Raw genomic sequence first — 22,272 nt, 5'->3', positions numbered from 1 at the left:
TCTGCATGTCGATCTTTCGCAAAACTTCACCAACCTTGAGGACTTCGCGTTCTTGTAAATTTGGCATACTCTTTTCTTTGTTTCTGCAGCAGTGTTCTGAAATTTTTAGTGTATTATGCGGGATCGGTCCGAACCATTTTTATTAATTTTTGGTAGGCCTATATGTCTCTCAATAGTCGTCATACTATTTCTTTGAATTAAATCAACATCTGTTCTAGGCTTACATATTCAGATTGAAACGAGTGGAAACTGTCTCTTAAGAAGGCCCGAAGCAAATTTTTTGTCTGCGTTTTTAAGAAGATACATTTTACGTTTTCTTTGGTGGATTTGGATACTACAGTATTCAGTCTCACTACAAAAACCTTCCCACTAAGCCATGTATCCGTCATGGTACTCCCTATTTGCTCAGAATTGTTTGTAGCTAAGAGGTCAAGTAGGTTTTCGGAAACATATGCACTTCTGATGGTCTCCTGAGGTAATTGTTCAAACTAATTTTCTCAAAACCCAAACAGCACTATTTTGGTTGACGTTTTATGCCTTCCTCCGACTTTAAACACACATTTTTGCCAACATATCCATGGCAGATTGCTGCCACCTGTTACTATAAATTCTATGAGTGGGGTAGCTGTTAGAAATGAGGCTCCGGTTTTCTTTTAACTGTTTAGAAAATGTGCCATGTGAGTCGGGGGATCGGTTGAAGGAACCAATTATTATAATTTTTAACATATTTATGCAGCGACAGCAACTGATATTGTTTATATATGAATATACAGCCTACAGTTGAAGGTTAACTTCGTTTACCTAGGTTTCAAATATGGTCATCCTACAGGATGCAACGTATAGAACTTACATAAATTATTATTTAAATGTTTGCCTAAAACAGGCCATGTCCTAAGTCAACTTCATAAAACTTGATGCATAACCATAAGGTTTCGTCACTTGTATTAAAAACCAACCGTAGAAATTCACTTTGAGCCCGTTGTATGGGCCTCGTCGTGTGACTAGAGACTGCGGACCGCGAGGGCTTCGCGGTCTTCCTCACAGAGGGCATACAATAGTAAAATATAAAATTAATTCATAGCAAAAAGTTTATCTGACGCGTGCGCAATAAGAGTTTGACTCTATACGTCTCGCGCATGCGCGCCGCCCTCAGTGAGGCAGACCGCGAAGCCCTCGCGATCTGCAGTCTCTAGTTACACGACGAGGCTCATACAATGGGCTTCAAGTGATTTTCTACATTGGGTTTAATAGAAGTGACAAAACCTTATGGTTATGCATCAAGTTTTATGTAGTTGACTTAGGACATGGCCTGTTTTAGGCAAACATTTAAATAATAATTTATGTAAGTTCTATACGTTGCATCCTGTAGGATGACCATATTTGAAACCTAGGTAAACGATAAAGTTAACCTGCAACTGTAGGCTGTATATTCTTATATAGAACCAATTATTAATTTATTCTGGTAGTCAAGTGTAACCTCTACTCGCATTAACTCACTCGAACTGTCTGCGTCGATTTCTTTACTAAATAAACTGCTTCTGATTGCCATAAATGCTCCATCACCAACTGTTTTAGTATATTCTACCTCAACGCGATTAGGTCCTTTGTGAGAACTTCATCAGAACCTACCTACTGCTTTAGCCACCTTCCCGTATCTACAGGGTGTTTCAAAAATGACCGGTATATTTGAAACGGCAATAAAAACTAAACGAGCAGCGATACAAATACACCGTTTGTTGCAATATGCTTGCGACAACAGTATATTTTCAGGCGGACAAACTTTCGAAATTAAGTTGTTACAATTTTCAACAACAGATGGCGCTGCAAGTGATGTGAAAGATATAGAAGACAACGCAGTCTGTGGGTGCGCCATTCTGTATGTCGTCTTTCTGCTGTAAGCGTGTGCTGTTCACAACGTGCAAGTGTGCTGTGGACAACATGGTTTATTTATTAGAACAGAGGATTTTTCTGGTGTTGGAATTCCACCACCTAGAACACAGTGTTGTTGCAACAAGACGAAGTTTTCAACGGAGGTTTAATGTAACCAAAGGACCGAAAAACGGTACAATAAAGGATCTGTTTGAAAAATTTCAACGGACTAGGAACGTGACGGATGAACGTGATGGAAAGGTAGGGCGACCGCGTACGGCAACCACAGAGGGCAACGCGCAGCTAGTGCAGCAGGTGATCCAACAGCGGTCTCGGGTTTCCGTTCGCCGTGTTGCAGCTGCGGTCCAAATGACGCCACGTATCGTCTCATGCGCCAGAGTTTACACCTCTATCCATACGACATTCAAACGCGGCAACCCCTCAGCGCCGCTGCCATTGCTGCACGAGAGACATTCGCTAACGATATAGTGCACAGGATCGATGACGGCGATACGTATGTGGACAGCATTTGGTTTACTGATGAAGCTTATTTTTACCTGGACGGCTTCGTCAATAAACAGAACTGGCGCATATGGGGAACCGAAAAGCCCCATGTTGCAATCCCATCGTCTCTTCATCCACAAAAAGTAATGGTCTGGGCCGCCATTTCTTCCTGAGGAATCATTGGCCCATTTTTCAGATCCGAAACGATTACTGCATCACGCTATCTGGACATTCTTCGTGAATTTGTGGCAGTACAAACTGCCTTAGACGACACTGCGAACACCTCGTGGTTTATGCAAGATGGTGCCCGGCCACATCGCACGGCCGACGTCTTTAATTTCCTGAATGAATATTTCGATGATCGTGTGATTGCTTTGGGCTATCCGAAACATACAGGAGGCGGCGTGGATTGGCCTCCCTAGTCGCCAGAAATGAACCCCTGTGACTTCTTTCTGTGGGGACACTTGAAAGACCAGGTGTACCGCCAGAATCCAGAAACAATTGAACAGCTGAAGCAGTACATCTCATCTGCATGTGAAGCCATTCCGCCAGACACGTTGTCAAAGGTTTCGGGTAATTTCATTCAGAGACTACGCCATATTATTGCTACGCATGGTAGATATGTGGAAAATACCGTACTATAGAGTTTCCCAGAGCGCATCGCCATCTGTTGTTGACAATTGTAATTACTGTAATTTTGAAAGTTTGTCTGCCTGAAAATGTACTGTTGTCCCAAGCATATTGCAACAAACGGTATATTTCTATCGCTGCTCGTTTAGTTTGTATTGCCGTTTCAAATATACCAGTCATTTTTGAAACAACCTGTATAACTAACTGAGACTCGGTGCTTTCTATTAGCACTTGTAGCGCTGCTTCTTTTCCAACACAGCTGCGGCGACTTGCAGCTACAATACCCTTTCTGTCTAAGTCTATTTTTCTGCGCTTTCCTGCGCTCTTTTAGACTGACACCGTTTCTTTATCCTCTCAAAACTAGCCTAAAAACTGCTCCGTCGCCACCATACAGACCTCGCAACCCCTTTAGCCGCTTTCTGTGTAGTTGACCCTGACCTATTAAGCGGAACTCTGAAGCCCACTTCCCTATGGCTCAGGGCAAGCAATCTGCAGCCTACATGGTCACAGAACTGTTTGAACCTCTCTTTCAGACCCCCACTCCGTTCTGTACCAAAGGGCCACATTTGATTCTGTCGACGATACTCCACTTTCATCTCGCAAGCAAGACTGACTGTCTTTACTACTTCAGCTAGCCGCCCGAAACCAGAGATAATCTTTTCTGTTCAAGAGCGATACACATCGTTAGTTCCCAAACGACCCACCACCTGTGCCCTTCGTGGTATCTGGAAGCACCCTTTCCACATCTGGAATGACTCCTCCCGGTATGTACACAGAGTGCATACTGGATACCTTCCTATACTTACCAGCCATATCGCTAAAGGGTCACATTTCGCAATTAACGTTGGGGCTTCCAGTAAATCAACCCTCTGTGCGTGCCTAGACCTTGCGGACCAAGAGACATCCTCTGGTAGAGGGCGAGCAAGTTATCTGGCTAAGGAACTTCGTTAGCCACCAATAGCGGCCAAAACCTGTTTGTCAGGCGAAGAAGGGTGGCCCTCCGATCGTCCCCTCGGGAAGGTATTTCCCTGCCTGCCTTTCCTTGGAGCGACCTCCCATTCTACCACGGGTGAGGTTTGAACTTCAGTGCGGACAGTATCCGGGGCGTCCATAATAGTGTACCGAACGGACGATACATATGCCGGACGTCCCCAGGAGCCCCAATTTCGTCCACACACATTTATTTTTATCCTTAGTAAGAAACAAAAACTACAGTTTCTGTAGACGTCGAAGTGATTGGATTGCGACAAAAATCAGCATTCATACAGTGCAAAGAAGCACAAATTTAACTTTTAGAATGAAGAGACGCAGAGAATGTCAGTAAAAGGAGAAATTCAAAAAGAACTTTACTTAATTGTTACCTTTATTCACTTAGAAGGATTGAAATATTTTCCTTATCATTCGGTTTACAGTTAAGAAAAAGAATTTTAGTTTAAAGAAAAATGAAGATAAAATAAACAGACTCGTCAAATGAAGTAGTGAGGTTATTTCTTTAACCGTCCAGGAGAAAAAAAAAGAGAAGAAAAAACTGGCAATGTGAATTAAGATTTGCGTTAGAATAACCGATATCGATTCAGTGTCAAACCGTAATTTTTGTTTTTTTAATTTCGGACTGCATGATAATCTTTCTACAGCAATTGCAATAGCTTTTATACTAGAAACGTGCAATTATTTCATATTAACACAGAAATGGGACTACATCGTTCTATTATTCGACTTTTAATGACGTATTTTGCTTTTAAACTTTCATAGTGTATCGGAAAGCTGTAGTTCATGAAAGAGAATAAAGTAAATCTCTAAAACCAAAACATTTTTAAAAGTGAAAAAGTAAAACGTTCTTATTCTCATTCCTGTGGTTATATCATTCAGTTTCACTGTTCTTTAATACGACGTGCTGTAATTGCTGCGTAACGTCTAATGATACGGCACAATATCACGAGGTTTAAAATTAGAAAAGTAAACCTTTAAAATCAAAATACATCTTTAAAAGTGGATCATTTAAATGTTTGTATTCTCATTTCTGTGGCTGTATCTTTTAATTTCTCTATTCTGTAATAAGACCTGTTGTAATTGCTCTTTAACGTCTAATGAGACAGATACAATATCATGATCTTTACAACGAGTAAAATAAAGCTTTAATACCAAAATACACCTTTAAAAGTGGAATAGTTAAATGTTTGTACTCTCGTTTCTGTGTCTGTCTCATATAATTTCATTTTTATAAGACGTGGTTGAATTTCTGTGTGACGTCTTATAAGAAAAGACTATATCACACACTTTAAAATTAGAAGACGTGGTTTAATTACTGTATGAGGTCTTATAAGAAAACTACTACATCACACACTTTAAAATTAGAAATATAAAAAAAAGTTGCCAATAAACCCGGAGATTATCTCTCTCATTTGCGTATTTTAACGTAAAACTTCATACACTGAACAAACGGAGCATATTAGTTACATGTGATTCAATGAATATACTTGTCGCAAATGTAACTGCAGTGTAGCCAAAGTGATTTTCTTACACTTCCGTTTTTTACCAAGATTTGCATGGAACGCAGTTCCATTAAGAACATTTTTGTGCTCTTGGCATGCAAGGAATCACGCTGTTCATTCTGTCTATCATCTTCAGTATTGCCCCAATAGCTGCTTAAAAGGAGTGTAGGAAAAAAGTCGCCATGTCAGTGGATATCGGTAGTAAAGGAGGAAGGAGCTGATTATCTCTATTGATTGTAATTTAAGCTAGAATTTTTATTGGTCCTCATGGTCGGATCAAGAAGTATGCGCGAATTCCCGTGTCAGTGAGAACGGGTCAATACGCTAGGTTCATTCTGCGGAAGTGTTTACTCCGTAGCATGGTGTGGCAGCCTGGAGCGCACACTGTCCATCTGCTGCCTACTGCTAGCAACCAGGACGATGGAACCATGTATCCATCATCGGGGTTGAATTTGGTGTGGCACTTAAACATTTCAGTCGCATCCTTTTGCCTCGCTATCTCTCTAGCCTCTGCGAACTTCGTGTATATCCCACACTCCGTACAATTTCCTGTTACGGCAGGTTCATTTTATTGTCCTAACCTGATGTGATGCACGTGCTCTTGAAACCACTTTGACAGGTGCTGCGTTTCCACTCCATACTTGCTGCTGTCCTCACAGGCTACTCATGTGTGTACAGACTCGGTGGCATCTTTGGTTGACCCCCAGCATTTCTCTAGGTTTGTCCTTCGATGTGTAACTCCCTTCAAGTATTGTAGAACAGGGGGCGTCGCTTCTCCAGCTTTTTATCTCCTTTGCTTTTTTTTACTTCATTTTGTTGGTGGTTTCATCGTTTTATTCATTAGCTCTCAGGATGGTACACTGTACGCTGCTTGTCACACTCCGTCATTACACTATCTGCATCGCATATACGGTGGGCCCTCCTAATAAATATATCGAAGACCGAATTCTTCTGAAATCGCTGAAATACTTTATTACCGATAATTTTAAGCAAATATAGGAGCTTCATGGAAAATAACAGACAAACCGTAACAGGATAAATATTTGTTGAAATCCTTGACCACGGTTTCGGTATATCTAAATATACCTTTATCAGAAGCTAAAATACGCTTGTGAAGGAAGACACCTTCACTAGCAAAAAACTTAGCAACATAACTGAGATAAAAGAAAAAAACAGTTAAAGCTTTAAGTAACCATGAAAATTACCAAAGTATTGCACAAATGGATTCGATTTACTACAACATTTTGTTCATTTCGCTACTATGTACCATACATACTCTTTAGTTTGCCTGAGATTCTCGCGATTAACACTAGTGTCCTCTTTCTATTTTTTTTTCTGAAAGTTCCTTGTAGATTAAACCTGTTTCCCGGGGTTGGACTCGAAACTTATCTTTCACAGACAACGTTCTATTAGCTAAGGTACCCAAGTACGATTAAAAGACCCATCGTCACAGCTTCACTTGTGCCAGTAACCGTCTCCAACTTTCCAAACTACACTTCAGACCACGGTGGACTAGAAGGAATTTGTTATATGCTGCTATTATATTAGAATACAAAACATGATTTTATTCAACTTTCATGGAAATCATTTTCTTAAGCAGTAAATACTATCTTACAATTCGTTGATTCTTCAAGACTGTTGTTTTTCGACGGCTCTCCTGCAAAAGGTTTTGATTTCCTAGGTGTTATTTCCGCCATACGGTTCATCAACCCGATGGGAGTTTGTTAACTTGTAAGATTAAAAACACTGACCAGATAGATAAAATAATTCTTATTTATTGTTCATTCTCAGTTGCACATTTTTGATTCGTTTACATACTTCTATCACTCTGGATCATCTTCAGATCTAAGTAGTTGCATCAGCACCCACCGTGTCCACTCAGAAACACATCAGTTTACAGTATTCTAACATGTAGTTCTAAGTGGAAAAGAAGAGTTTCTGACGCAACTACTTAGATCTGAAGATGATCCAGAGCAATCGAAATAAGTAATCTAATTAAAAATGCACAACTGCGACGGAACAACGAATGAGAATTGTCACAACTATCTAAACAGCTGCTGAATCTCACAAGATAAATATGTCACCTCATATTAATGTAAATAAATAGTGGTTCACGCAAAGCTCGCATTGATAACGAAGCCTAATTAAAACAGTAGGAGCCAACAAGTTAACAATCATCACACAACCCAAAGCCACGTGACACACTGACACTGAATTTTATTTTACAAATTGTTTAGCACATGATAATTTTCTTAGTAGATCCAAGGCTCTCGTTCCCCGTGAACCATATGCCAACGCGCTTCGTGACTGCCGCTGAAGCAAGTTAGCAGCTTACGGTAGTAGAGGACCAGCGGCTCTCACTAGCCCTCATTCGAAACATGTATTCGCCAGATAAGTACCCAGCTTCGAATGATCGATTTCTCTGAGGGGCTTGCCGTTCGCCACGACCTTGAGACCACCTCTGACTGTCGAATGCCGCTGATGTAGCGAGCTTCCACCACTTACCTTATCCCTCTTCCACCGACTCCCAATTTCCTAAAAATCCAGTGCTTCATAAGATTAAAATAAGTACAGATATTACAGAAACAGGCACAGATTATCTTCGCATATCAGTAAATAAAAAAATAGTTTTTTAGGATCTGCATTGTACTACGATACACTGAACATCATGTTTCAGAACATTATATATTAGTTATGAGACCAAGCCGCTTTTGGGTTTGATTATATTGTTCATTGCTGTAGGCCTATTTAATTGTGATTGCAATCTGCAGATTACCTGGGAGAAGCACACAGTTTGGTACAATAGTTCAAACATGTAAGAAACGTATTATAGAATTATTGTTTGCTACGTACTCGTACATCAGATGGTCTTGCTATCCATATGACACAAATTTTCCAACTCCTGTCACGCCAACGTATTAGCTCGCTTATTGTTGGAGCTATAGCAGACGTTAATTTTCTGCTGGAGCAGTTATTTGTGTCGCTGAAGAGTTATGGAAGTTTATTTCATAATGATGTTTCGTGACAGGTGACAATTGAATCAGCGATTTAGTAAGGTTACAGTCTGTTTTGTTATTCAATCTGTATATTGAGCAGGCAGTAAAGGAAACAAAAGAAAAATTTGGAGTAGATATTAAAATCCAGGGAGAAGAAATAAAAACTTTGAGATTCGCCGATGACATTGTAGTTCTGTCAGACAGCAAAAGACTTGGAAGAGCAGTTGAACGGAATGGACAGTGTCTTGAAAGGAGGATATAAGATGAACATCAACAAAAGTAAAACGAGGATAATGGAATGTAGTCAAATTAAGTCGGGTGCTGCTAAGGGAATTAGATTAGAAAGTGAGACATTGGAAGTAGTAACGGAGTTTTGCTATTTGGGGAGCAAAATAACTGATGATGGTCGAAGTAGAGAGGATATAAAATGTAGACTGGCAATGGCAAGGAAAGCGTTTCTGAAGAAGAGAAATTTGTTAACATCGAGTATAGATTTAAGTGTCAGGATGTATTTCAAGTGTGGATGTATTACAATTTTCCCAATAATGCTCGTAGTGGTCCTTTTTGTGCAATGTGTTAAACCTCGAAAATCCGTCCTATATCCTCCGCTGCATATTGATCAGTTTTCAAGTGGTGGGAGAATGTTGATGCTTTACTCTCTCTCTCTCTCTCTCTCTCTCTCTCTCTCTGATGTTCTTTCTGTATCGAATATTGAACTAGGTCTGTAATAACAAACAATATAGTCAAACACAGCAGCGCCTTGCACTCACAACATAATGTCTTTATATGAGTACTCGCATACGACACAGTGGGCCCAAAAGAGAACAAATAAAATTCTTAGTTTACTGTTTGTTCAGATGATATTATACCCGTTGACTGTCGATAATCAAGTAACCAACGTACTCTAGTGCTATAAAATATGTTTGTACAGGTTTAAAAATCACTCCACATCTCTTTTCTTATGCATGTAATGTAGTTGATGTCTAGAGTGATCAGTTTGTGAACTTCCCTAACAGAGCTGTACATGTAAGTTTGAGTCACATGCAGAGACGTCTTAGGAAGCAGCATACTTAAATGAGAGTTCAGTTGTCTTCACAGCGCACTGCCTTACTATAGAAACAGGGTAGGTTCATGCACTTTTAGTCTCTTCGAAACAAAAGTAAATTAAAACCTTACGTGCAAATTATTTTGGCAACTTTGCTAATAATTCTCACTATATGGAACTGATATTGTTTAAGACATGTGTACCCTTTAACTGTCTCCATAAGACTAACTTTGAATTTTATATTCACAAATAATTTATTGAGATCTGACACCTGGGGTTAATATGAGGCACTTTCGTCTAGTCATGGGAGGCCACTGATTTATACTTTTATACACTCTTGGAAATTGAAATAAGAACACCGTGTATTCATTGTCTCAGGAAGGGGAAACTTTATTGACACATTCCTAGGGTCAGATACATCACATGATCACACTGACAGAACCATAGGCACATAGACACAGGCAAGAGAGCATGCACAATGTCGGCACTAGTACAGTGTATATCCACCTTTCGCAGCAATGCAGGCTGCTATTCTCCTATGGAGACGATCGTAGAGATGCTGGATATAGTCCTGTGGAACGGCTTTCCATGCCATTTCCACCTGGCGCCTCAGTTGGACCAGCGTTCGTGCTGGACGTGCAGACCGCGAGAGACGACGCTTCATCCAGTCCCAAACATGCTCAATGGGGGACAGATCCGGAGATCTTGCTGGCCAGGGTAGTTGACTTACACCTTCTAGAGCACGTTGGGTGGCACGGGATACGTGCGGCCGTGCATTGTCCTGTTGGAACAGCAAGTTCCCTTGCCGGTCTACGAATGGTAGAACGATGGGTTCGATGACGGTTTGGATGTACCGTTCACTATTCAGTGTCCCCTCGACGATCACCAGAAGTGTACGGCCAGTGTAGGAGATCGCTCCCCACACCATGATGCCGGGTGTTGGCCCTGTGTGCCTCGGTCGTATGCAGTCCTGAATGTGGTGCTCACCTGCACGGCGCCAAACACGCATACGGCCATCATTGGCACCAAGGCACAAGCGACTCTCATCGCTGAAGACGACACGTCTCCATTCGTCCCTCCATTCACGCCTGTCGCGACACCACTGGAGGCGGGCTGCACGATGTTGGGGCGTGAGCGGAAGACGGCCTAACGGTGTGCGGGACCGTAGCCCAGCTTCATGGAGACGGTTGCGAATGGTCCTCGCCGATACCCCAGGAGCAACAGTGTCCCTAATTTGCTGGGAAGTGGCGGTGGGGTCCCCTATGGCACTGCGTAGGATCCTACGGTCTTGGCGTGCATCCGCGCGTCGCTGCGGTCCGGTCCCAGGTCGACGGGCACGTGCACTTTCCGCCGACCACTGGCGACAACATCGATGTACTGTGGAGACCTCACGCCCCACGTGTTGAGCAATTCGGCGGTACGTCCACCCGGCCTCCCGCATGCCCACTATACGCCCTCGCTCAAAGTCCGTCAACTGCACATACGGTTCTCGTCCACGCTGTCGCGGCATGCTACCAGTGTTAAAGACTGCGATGGAGCTCCGTATGCCATGGCAAACTGGCTGACACTGACGGCGGCGGTGCACAAATGCTGCGCAGCTAGCGCCATTCGACGGCCAACACCGCGGTTCCTGGTGTGTCCGCTGTGCCGCGCGTGTGATCATTGCTTGTACAGCCCTCTCGCAGAGTCCGGAGCAAGTATGGTGGGTCTGACACACCGGTGTCAATGTGTTCTTTTTTCTATTTCCAGGAGTGTAGTTCGTATTCGTTAACAATTCAAATTATAACTATTTTCTGGGAGGGTAGCGGAGGAGGAGCCCTCTCAAGGATGGTCATTTGGAATATGAAGCGATTTCTTCAGCAATGGTTCTGTCTTATGAAACATTGCACACTTTTTGGCGCCTTAATCTATTCACAGTCCTTCCGATACCTGGTGCTGAGGCTTCATAGAGCATCGGCGCTGTATGGATATCCCCATGCTATTTATCCCGTACCCGACGAAACATGTATACATAGGAGCGTGAGAACCATTTTTTACACCTTTCCTCCAGCGTCCTTGAGTATTGTAGTGTACATTCGTACTCTGTTGTCAGAAAACTAACAACGCAACAACAGAATAGACGGCACAGACATTTGTCAAAAGTATCACAATACATATCGTTGTACCGAAAAAAAAATATTTTATCCACTCAGGTCTGAGCAGTCTGGGAATCCACCCTAATATTTTATCATGAGTAATTTGAAGTTATTAACGCAGTTAATTAATTATATAAAGTGTTACATAGGTACTACTTCTGCGTTGCTTTCTTTAATGACTCATTTTCTGTCAAATTGTACAGTAAATGTCCACTCTGTGTTATCAGAGGGTCAAGAGCCGTGTTGGGTAACTTAGGCTACGGGATTAGACATTTGTTTTTCGTAACCCCTCCTGTTTTAGCTGATAATCAATCCAATAGTGAAGAAGCGAGAGTCCGCGCAATCCCGTCTTGGGAAAGATCCTAGTGGGTGTGGTTTGCTGTAGCTTTTCTCTAGGCTGTTCACAGCTTTAAGGCGTGCATCTGCGTCGTGTGGGTGACTGTGATGATTGCTTGTACAATTTACAGCTGTGTTTGTGTATATTTTTAATTTATCTTTTTCATGGATGATTGAAAATGGAAGATTAAATCTGATGTCCTCACGAAGCCTACTACTCTGAAATAGTTGGGGGCTGATGAGTTTTACGCCCCATCCAAATGATGCGTAGCAGACAGCAGTGGCGCATGACCTCTCAGAATGAGACACCGTAGAGGTCTGTAATTTACCTCCAAACATGAATCATAAATTGAACTGGAAATATCTGAAATGTGACACTAACGAAGAACTGTAAAAATAAAATGACAGGTAAAATAGAGAACGAAGGTGTGCTAAATGGAGTAGGCGAGGAAAAAAAATTACGTGAAACACCCTACATAGAAACCAAAAGAAAAATCGACAGGATAGCATGAAACTGGTCGAAAACCTGACAGCTTTAGAAAACATGACGGAAGTCTGTTGTTCATGAAGTTGACTCAATCAGGTTTACCTGAGAGGCAAAAGCAGACGTTCTTCTGTCTGAAGCCATTATGTGACTGTGGGTATTTGCAGGCTCATCGCGACAGCATGTCAGTATTAACAACATTGACTCCAAACATTCTTTTGCTACAAATACAGCAAACAAAAATTTTCGTGCAACAGAAAACAGAAGGAGGCAAATGTATAATATCCACTGGGCGTCATGACAGAAAAGGAACACAAGCTCAGATCGGACTGGAGTCAACGCAAACCTACTGAGGATGGAAAAACGGAGAATGGAACTCCCCCTGAACAAGCCTCCAACGTGTCAACCGGCCCGCCATCTCGCTGCCTCAGAAGAGGAAGGTCTCTATATCCGCATCTTTACTGTTTCCGTGCAGCTTGAAACTGTGCCAAAGCAAGGCTTAAGCAGACAGTGCGGTGAAGGTCTTGGCGCGCTCTGCACATTTCGGCGTGAGAGGGAAGCCGCCATTACCCTCTGCACCGTAAGTGTCCTGCCACAGCGCCGTAATTCTCCCGCCACCCTTTCTGCAGCTACTTATTTGTCGTGATGGAGGATGGTGATTTGTCACCCTTAGAGGACCATATTTTCTCGCTGTAAAACAAGTACGTTGTCTCTTATATCCACTGCTTTTCATGTTAAGTTGCTTAGTTGCTAATTAAATGGCAGCAAATTTATATTAAAGAACTTTAAATGTAGTGCCTTTCTGAATTGGACTAAAAACTATAAAATAGTTTCTCAAAGCCCTATATAGCTTCCCAAACCCATACGGATACAGCTGTAGCTTTGTGATTGCTAATTTTCAATGACTTTCAAAATAATTGTAAAAGTTGAAAACGAGGAACGTTGTGAGCATACAAATATTCATCCATCATTTATTAAATAGTGTAATAGGAAGGAGCCGCATTCTTAATGAATAAATTATGTTCTCATGTGTTCCAAGTTTTTCTCTTTAATTCTGAGAAGTATTTTCACAGCTGCTAAAAATTAATAATCACCTTTTTTCAGGATGACATGTATGGCGTTAGGAAACCGTTTGGAGCTTATTTTATGCCTACAAGAACATATAATTTGACTGATTATCGCTGAAATTAATTTGGTGTAATAAAGGCTCTCACATTTTCAATGGAATTCATAGTTTCTTTAAAGACAGAGAAACAAAATATATTGGGAAAATAGCTGACAGAAAAGGAAATAGCGTGACCTAGGAGAAATTATACTTTCTAGTCCAATTTAAGATCATGATACACTAAAAATTCGTTTTTGTTTAAAAATTGTTTTCTGAATGTTAGTCTTATGTGTGGAGTTTTCCAATCGATTTTAAATATAGTTATGAAATTACAACATAGACATGTCGCGAACTAAAAGCTTATTTCAGTTTCTCTTCACCTCACTCAACCAATATATTGGCTCCTCCTATGCATATCTCGTGCAAAGACCGTGTTAGAGACTATATTAGAGAGATTCAGTTCACATGAGGGTGCAGCGGCAATTGTTCTTCCCATGAGCCATTCTCGAACAGGAACACGAAAATTGGGAAACGGCAGTGGTACACAATTACTCTTCATCGCACACCACATAAGAAAGCCAGTTAACATTTGCACTTCATCCAGTTCTGAACTATTTTGAAATTTCCAAGTCACTAGTTCATTGGGAAATGACAGTGGAAAACATAAACCCCATGCCATACAAGAAAGTCTGTTAATACTGCATTGTAATATAGTTCTAAGTTCGAAACCTCAGGTTCCTAGCTAATCAGCTCATTAATGTTAATTGCAAAATTTAGCGAAGAGAGTGGTAGGCAATAAAGTGATACCCATGTCTCTCGATTACATTTTGTGCGGTGAAAATTTCAGTTATTCATTTCTAACACTTGCTTTAGGCTTTACTCTGTACGTTTCCCCAAAAACGTCTCAGAAGGATGTTCACCTGAAAATCTCAAACCTCTCGCCACTTGCTCTCATGCACAACTAACCTGTATAAAGATACACCCATCGATAGTGATGTCAGGATAAAGAGAATGAATACAATTCAAACTTTTACAGAAGAAGTACTCCCTAAAACACATCCATTTTTATCACAAGTTTATTAATTTTTAATAAACCAATTTCCATTAGGTTATTTTCTTCTCTTTTTACACGGGATATTAGTGGTGTTGCGTGATACATGTTACATTTATATGTATCGTAGCCGTGAAAGTTTTCGAATATACTGAGTTTCCAGTAAAGTAATCAAAGAAATTTATATTAAAAATTTTGGTGCTTACAAAAGAGATTAGTCCTGTTTGATGGATAACCAATAACGAAAATTGTAATACTTTGCACTAACATTCCTTCATAGAACTTTATTATGTTTAGGGGGGAGGTGTTCGTTCAGACTGGCACATATAATAGATCAGTTTCCATGAATAGGCTCCAACTACAGGACCCAAGTGTTCTATATAGGTCACCGTTTATAAACTTCCTGCATACGTTGTCTGAGCATTGACACTAATGACTTTTGCTTATTTTCACCAGTTATCGCCCAAAGACTTTACTATGGATATGTAAAGCACCACTGTGGTGTTTTAGTACTTACTCTATTCTCTTCTTTCCAAATCCATCCACTTCACTTCACCAAAGTCTAAAATTATTACACTATTTTGAAGCTCTTACGTAGCAGTAAGTAATAAAACATAAGCACACTCTGTCTTCAACACACTGTGTAGTTAACTTTTTGATGGAAATTGTATCAATGACGGATGTCTTTCGTTCAGACTAAAATTTCATTCCACAATAAACCTCTCCTGACATTGGATCGCATACTTTTTTCCCTTGTCTTAGGTGTCACGTATTGTGGATTTTTTTTTCAGTTAACCCTAGAGTTACGACTATAAAGATAATTGATAAATAAATAAAACTTTATGCAGTACATGGGAACAAGGGAATTATATTTCAATAATTTTCACTACAAATGACATTGCGTTCTCGTTTTATCATTCCTTGACAATAAATGTGGCTGTTTTGACATATCTGTTAGTAAAAGACAGATATAATTGAAATATCACCATATCCTCTGTTCATCCGTTCTATCTAAATCTAGATTCAGAAAAACGTTTTGACAATGCTGACTGAATTTTGTTACTGTGGTCTTCGTTAGAAAGGCTGCTTTGATGAAGCGTGCCACTCTGGCTTCTCTGTTCTTCTCTACAAAATTACTGCATTTCGATCCCCTTAATACACTTAATTCTTGGTCTTCGTTTGCAACTTAGTTCTACCACACATCGCTCCATTATCAAACTGAAGGTACGAGTACTTTGATGGACGTATCCTATCAACTGATCTCTTCTTTTAGCAACATTATGATACAAATTCGGTACCTCCTCATTAGTTATCCGACCTATCCATCAAATCTTCAGAATTCTTCTGATACTTCTGTAGCATTACTTTTTCTTTCCTCATAGACTTTCTAACACTTAAATTCACATGCTGTACCAATAAATTTATATTTTACAAAAAAGTTATTCCTGTATTGCAGAACTGTGTTTTATATCTTTGCTAATTGTGTCATCGTCAGATACTCTTCTGCACAAACAGCAAACTCTGTCTACTCATTTTGTTAACCAATCCCTCAGAATCGCTTGTCGTTATTCAACTACATTCCGGCAACCTTGTTTTACTTTGTTGACCGTCATCTTGTAACATCTTTTCAAAACAGTTTCTGTTCCTTTCCCAAGTCCTTTGTTGTCACTGAAAGAATTACAGTGCCATGAGCAAATCTCACAGTTAATATTCCTCCAACTTTTACTTCAATTCCATTTCCCAATCGTCATTCGTTTCCATGACTGCTTGCTGAAGGTGCACATTGGTGACACCACATTGGTGACACAGAAGCAATATCTACATCCATACTCCTCAAGCCACCTGACGGTGTGTGGCGGAGGGTACCCTGAGTACCTCTATCGGTTCTCCCTTCTATTCCAGTCTCTTATTGTTGGTGGAAAGAAGGATTATCGGTATGCTTCTGTGTGGGCTCTAATCTCTCTGATTTTATCATCATGGTCTCTTCGCGAGATATACGTAGAAGAGAGAAATATACTGCTTGACTCCTCGGTGAAGGTATGTTCCCAAAACTTAAACAAAAGCCCGTACCGAACTACTGAGCGTCTCTCCTGTAGAGTCTTCCACTGGAGTTTATCTATCATCTCCGTAACGCTTTCGCGATTACTAAATGATCCTGTAACGAAGCGCGCTGCTCTCCGTTGTATCTTCTCTATCTCTTCTATCAACCCTATCTGGTGCGGATCCCACACTGCTGAGCAGCATTCAAGCAGTGGGCGAACAAGCGTACTGCAACCTACTTCCTTTGTTTTCGGATTGCATTTCCTTAGGATTCTTCCAATGAATCTCAGTGTAGCATCTGCTTTACCGACGATCAACTTTACATGATCATTCCTTTTTAAATCACTCCTAATGCGTGCACCCAGATAATTTATGGAATTAACTGCTTCCAGTTGCTATTTTGTAGCTAAATGATAAAGGACCTATCTTCCTATGTATTCGCAGCACATTACACTTGTCTACATTGAGATTCAATGGCCATTCCGTGCACCATGCGTCAATTCGCTTCATATCCTCCTGCATTTCAGTACAATTTTCCATTGTTGCAACCTCTCGATACACCACAGCATCATCTGCAAAAAGCCTCAGTGAACTTCCGATGTCATCCACCATGTCATTTATGTATATTGTGAATAGCAACGGTCCTATGACACTCCCCTGCGGTACACCTGAAATCACTCTTACTTCGGAAGACTTTACTCCATTGAGAATGACATGCTGCGTTCTGTTTTTGGTAACTCCTCAATCCAATCACACAATTGGTCTGATAGTCCGTATGCTCTTACTTTGTTCATTAAACTACTGTGGGGACCTGTGTGAAACGCCTTGCGGAAGTCAAGAAACACGGCATCTACCTGTGAACCCGTGTCTATGGCCCTCTGAGTCTCGTGGACGAATAGCGCGAGCTGGGTTTCACACGACCGTCCTTTTCGAAACCTATGCTGATTCCTACAGAGTAGATTTCTAGTCTCCAGAAAGGACACTATACTCGAACATAATACGTGTTCCAAAATTCTACAACTGATCGACGTTAGAGATATAGGTCTATAGTTCTGCACATCTGTTCGACGTCCCTTCTTGAAAACGGGGATGACATGTGCCCTTTTCCAATCCTTTGGAACGCTTCGCTCTTCTAGAGACCTACGGTACACCGCTGCAAGAAGGTGGGCAAGTTCCTTCGCGTACTCTGTGTAAAATCGAACTGGTATCCCATCAGGACCAGCGGCCTTTCCTCTTTTGAGCGAATTTGTTTCTCTATCCCTCTGTCGTCTATTTCGATATCTACCATTTTGTCAATTGTACGACAATGTAGAGAAGGAACTACAGTGCAGTCTTCCTCTGTGAAACAGCTTTGGAAGAAGACACTTAGTATTTCGGCCTTTAGTCTGTCATCCTGTTTCAGTACCAGTTTGGTCACAGAGTGTCTGGACATTTTGTTTTGATCCACCTACCGCTTTGACATAGGACCAAAATTTCTTAGGATTTTCTGCCAAGTCAGTAAATAGAACTTTACTTTCGAATTCACTGAACGCCTCTCGCATAGCCCTCCTCACACTATACCTCGCTTCGCGTAATTTTTGTTTGTCTGCAAGGCTTTGGCTATATTTATGTTTGCTGTGAAGTTCCCTTTGCTTCCGCAACAGTTTTCTAACTCGATTGTTGTACCACGGTGGCTCTTTCCCATCTCTTAGGATCTTGCTTGGCACATACTCATCTAACGCATATTGTACGATGGTTTTGAACTTTGTCCACTGATCCTCAACACTATCTGTACTTGAGACAAAACTTTTGTGCTGAGCCGTCAGGTGCTCTGTAACCTGCTTTTTGTCACTTTTGCTAAACAGAAAAATCTTCGTACCTTTTTTAATATTTCTTTTTGCGGCTGAAATCATCGATGCAGTAACCGCTTTATGATCGCTGATTCGCTGTCTGCATTAACTGATACAAATAGTTCGGGTCTGTTAGTCACCAGAAGATACTACGAGTATCTCACTGTTTCCGTTATATGTGCCCAGCTATTCTTGTCAACAGTGCCAAAAGCGATCTCTAAATCTACATACGCTACAAACGCAGGTTTGGCTTTCTTCAATGTGTCATCAAAGGCAACACGCAGGGGTAGTATTCTTTTGTATTCTTACTTTTTTATTTATTTTTTGACAGCCGAAGTGATCCGGCCCGAGGTCGGTTTCTAAAAGTCTACACATTCTTCCTGTAGAACTTTTCTTCCTATAGAACTTATCAAACAATTTTGTGATCATGCTTTACTGAACCGATGGTTCTGTAATATTCACAACTGTCTGGATCTGGCTTTTTTTCATGGAATTATTAGATTCTGCTTCAAGTTTGAGGATCCCAATAAGCCCCAATAAATGTCTTCTACTGAAAGTGCCTTGCTTCGACTTAGCTGTTTCAGTACTCCGTGTGGTATTTCTAGCAATATCATATCGGTAATTTCAACTTCATTTACTTCCTCTTTCCTTTCCCGAATATTGTCTTCCAATTAATCTTCCTAGTATAGCAGTTTTGTATATTCCATCCATATTTCATTCAGCTTCCCTTTTCTTTCCTTAGTACTGGATTGCCACCTGTGCTCTTGACATCCCTCCAAAGGTTTCTTTCATTTGCTGGTGACTATCTTTTCCACAATCATGTATGATCAAAAGCTTTACATTTCATTTGCGGTGAATCCTGCTTTGCCATTTTTCAGTTTCTGTCAGCCCAATTTTTGACCTATTGCACTGCCTTTCCTTTTGTCATTAGTTGCATTTTTGAACTTTCTCCTCCCGTCAAATAAACTCAGTATCTCGTGTGTTACCTAAAATTTGCAACTTAGCCTTGTCTTTGTCTCTTTGGTTTAAGTTGGCTTCACTATACCATCTCTCAAAGGTCTCATTTCTTCTCAAGAGATCACTCATTTTGTGTCTAATGCTTCATTTCAAAGATTACCGGAAAACCGTTCCTTTTTTTTTCAATTTATCCACGTCATATCTCCTTAAATTCCCACATTTCAGAAAATTCTTAAACTTTGATTTGCAGTTTCTGAATAATAAATTATAGTCGGAGTCCACATGTGTCGTTGAAACAGTTTTGGGTTTAAAGCAGGGTTTCTAAAGCTTTTTTTCCTAGCGTTATGTTATCCATCTGAAACCTTCCGGGCCCTCCATGTCTCATCCACGTACAATGTCCCATGATTCTCAAATGAAACGTTGAAAAGGATTAAATTGTGCTGTTTGAAAATTTAACAGACGGATTCCCTTCAATCCATTACCCTAATCTTTGTTCTTCCATTATTCTCTTTTTATCCCTCGCCATTCTCAAATTATAGTCGCCAAACAAAAGTAATATTTCATCCCCCTCCAACTACCGGGCATAATATTTCATTCTTTGAATCCATCATCATCTACCGAGCAAGTTGCCATATAAATTTGTGTTGCCTTTATATCTGTTTCACTGCGCTAATCCACTGACTCAATCCACGCATTAAATTGTGACATTATCTAGTAAGTAATACACGCAGCGAAAATACATTTCCAAGTTTAGCGGAAACCAAATTCCTGTTGTAAAAACCTACACAATATGGAACAAAAGACGATATGACGATATTACAGTGAGTTAGCTTAATGGCTTTATCTGCTGCTCAATATGTACATAGATCAGGCAGTAAAGCAAAAGAAGTATACAACTCGAAAACAAATTACAATTCAAGGACAGGAAATATGAGTAACTCTGACGTTACCCATCGATATTTTAATCCTGTCAGTCGGCAATAAACTTTGAAAATTCAGTTGAAGGTAATGATTAGTGGTACGAAAGGCCGTTATAAGACGATCAAGAAAGGTTAAACAAGGGTAATTGAGTTCCTTAATTACATTCCTTAATTAACGTTGAAATTTCATCATATTCACTAGATGTTTTTGATTTTAAAGATTTTATGATGGACATTATATCTGCTGGAGTATTGAGGGTCAAATTCATATTATGGAAGTTACTTGAAATGTCTGGTCTCAGGTATTCCATAGCACCATCTACCGAACATGACAACCCAATCTTTTCACTAACAGTTATAAAATGATTGTTAAAAAGTTCTGCAACACTATACACATCTGCCACCAATGTATCACTTACTCTTAATGCTATTTGTTCCTCTTCATGTCTGGTTCTACCAGTCTCCTCCTTCACTATATCCTTTATTGACTTTATTCTGTTTTCTGATATGACTATCTTTTCCTTGTAATAAATTTACTTTGATGTTCGTATTACAGCCTTTAATATTTTGCAGTATATCTTGTAATGTGCTGTAGCATCGACATTGGAACTGTTTCGGATTAACAGATACAGTTTTCGTTTTGTTTTACAAGATACCCCTATTCCTTGAGTAATCCATGGCTTCTTTGTAAACTTTGCTTTAACCTTGGTAAGTTTTAGGGGAAAACAATGTGCGAATAAGGCAAGCACTTTATTAGCAAAAGTGTTATATTTTTCATTCATGCCATGAGCACTGTAAACATCAGTCTAGTGAATGTCTCTGAGGATTGTCCCAAAATAATCAATTTTTGGCTTATTGATTACCCTCTTGTGCTCAGATTTAAGAGATTTTTTATCCTGACACAGTATTAACATTTAACAGAAGGAACTACATGTCACGGTCTAAGACGCCACTGACTATTGGCTTTGTAATATAATTTTGTTCACTGGACTATTCTATAAAGATATTATCAATGGCTGTTTGTGAGCATTTTGCTTCCCTAGCGGCGAACTTTACAGTGGGAATCAAGTTAAATGATAGTGTTACTAACTCAAGTATGTTCTTACCGTGAGAGTCTTTAAGGAAATCTACATTGAAATCACCAGCAACCACTATTTCTTTGTTTTTGGGTGTTAAATGGGCCAGTACAGCTTCAAGGTGGTTTACAAACAGATTAAAGTTACCTTCAAATGCTCGATATGCACTTAATATTATGAAGTATTTTTTGTGAAATTCTACTTCTGTTGCACATGCTTCCATATGCTGTTCTAGGCTAAATTTATGAATGTCTACGTTCTTAAATTTATAACAGTTCCTGATGAATGTGGCAACTCCTCCTTTCGATGCTAACCTCAACTCCATAACACTTCAAAGTTCTATACCAGCGGTCACATGATGTTCAGAGAGGCATATTATGTCAGCGGGGTCTATACAGATAGTTAATTCATTAATTTTATTTCTCAATCCTCGAATATTTTGATGCAATAAAGATAGCTGACATTTCACATTCACTGAGTTAAAATTGGGTAGAGTGAAAATATCTTCTTACTGCTGAAAATTCTTAACCAATAGCTGTTTATGCTGATATTGTAAGTAGGGTGTTTAGGTTTTTTTAATGGTAACACCACGTAGCGCTCTGTATGAAAATCACTGGCTATGCTGTGTGCAGTCTGTGGCTAGTTTTCATTGTTGTCTGCCATTGTAGTGTTGGGCAGGTGGATGTTAACAGCGCGTAGCGTTGCACAGTTGGTGAGCCGCCAGCAGTGGTGGATGTGGGGAGAGAGATGGCGGAGTTTCGAAATTTGTAAGACTGGATGTCATGAACTGCTATATACATTAT

Source organism: Schistocerca gregaria, chromosome 5 (assembly GCF_023897955.1).
Source record: "Schistocerca gregaria isolate iqSchGreg1 chromosome 5, iqSchGreg1.2, whole genome shotgun sequence".
Lineage (NCBI taxonomy): Eukaryota > Metazoa > Arthropoda > Insecta > Orthoptera > Acrididae > Schistocerca > Schistocerca gregaria.
The sequence above is the reverse complement of the archived record's forward strand: the minus strand, read 5'-3'. Positions refer to the sequence as shown.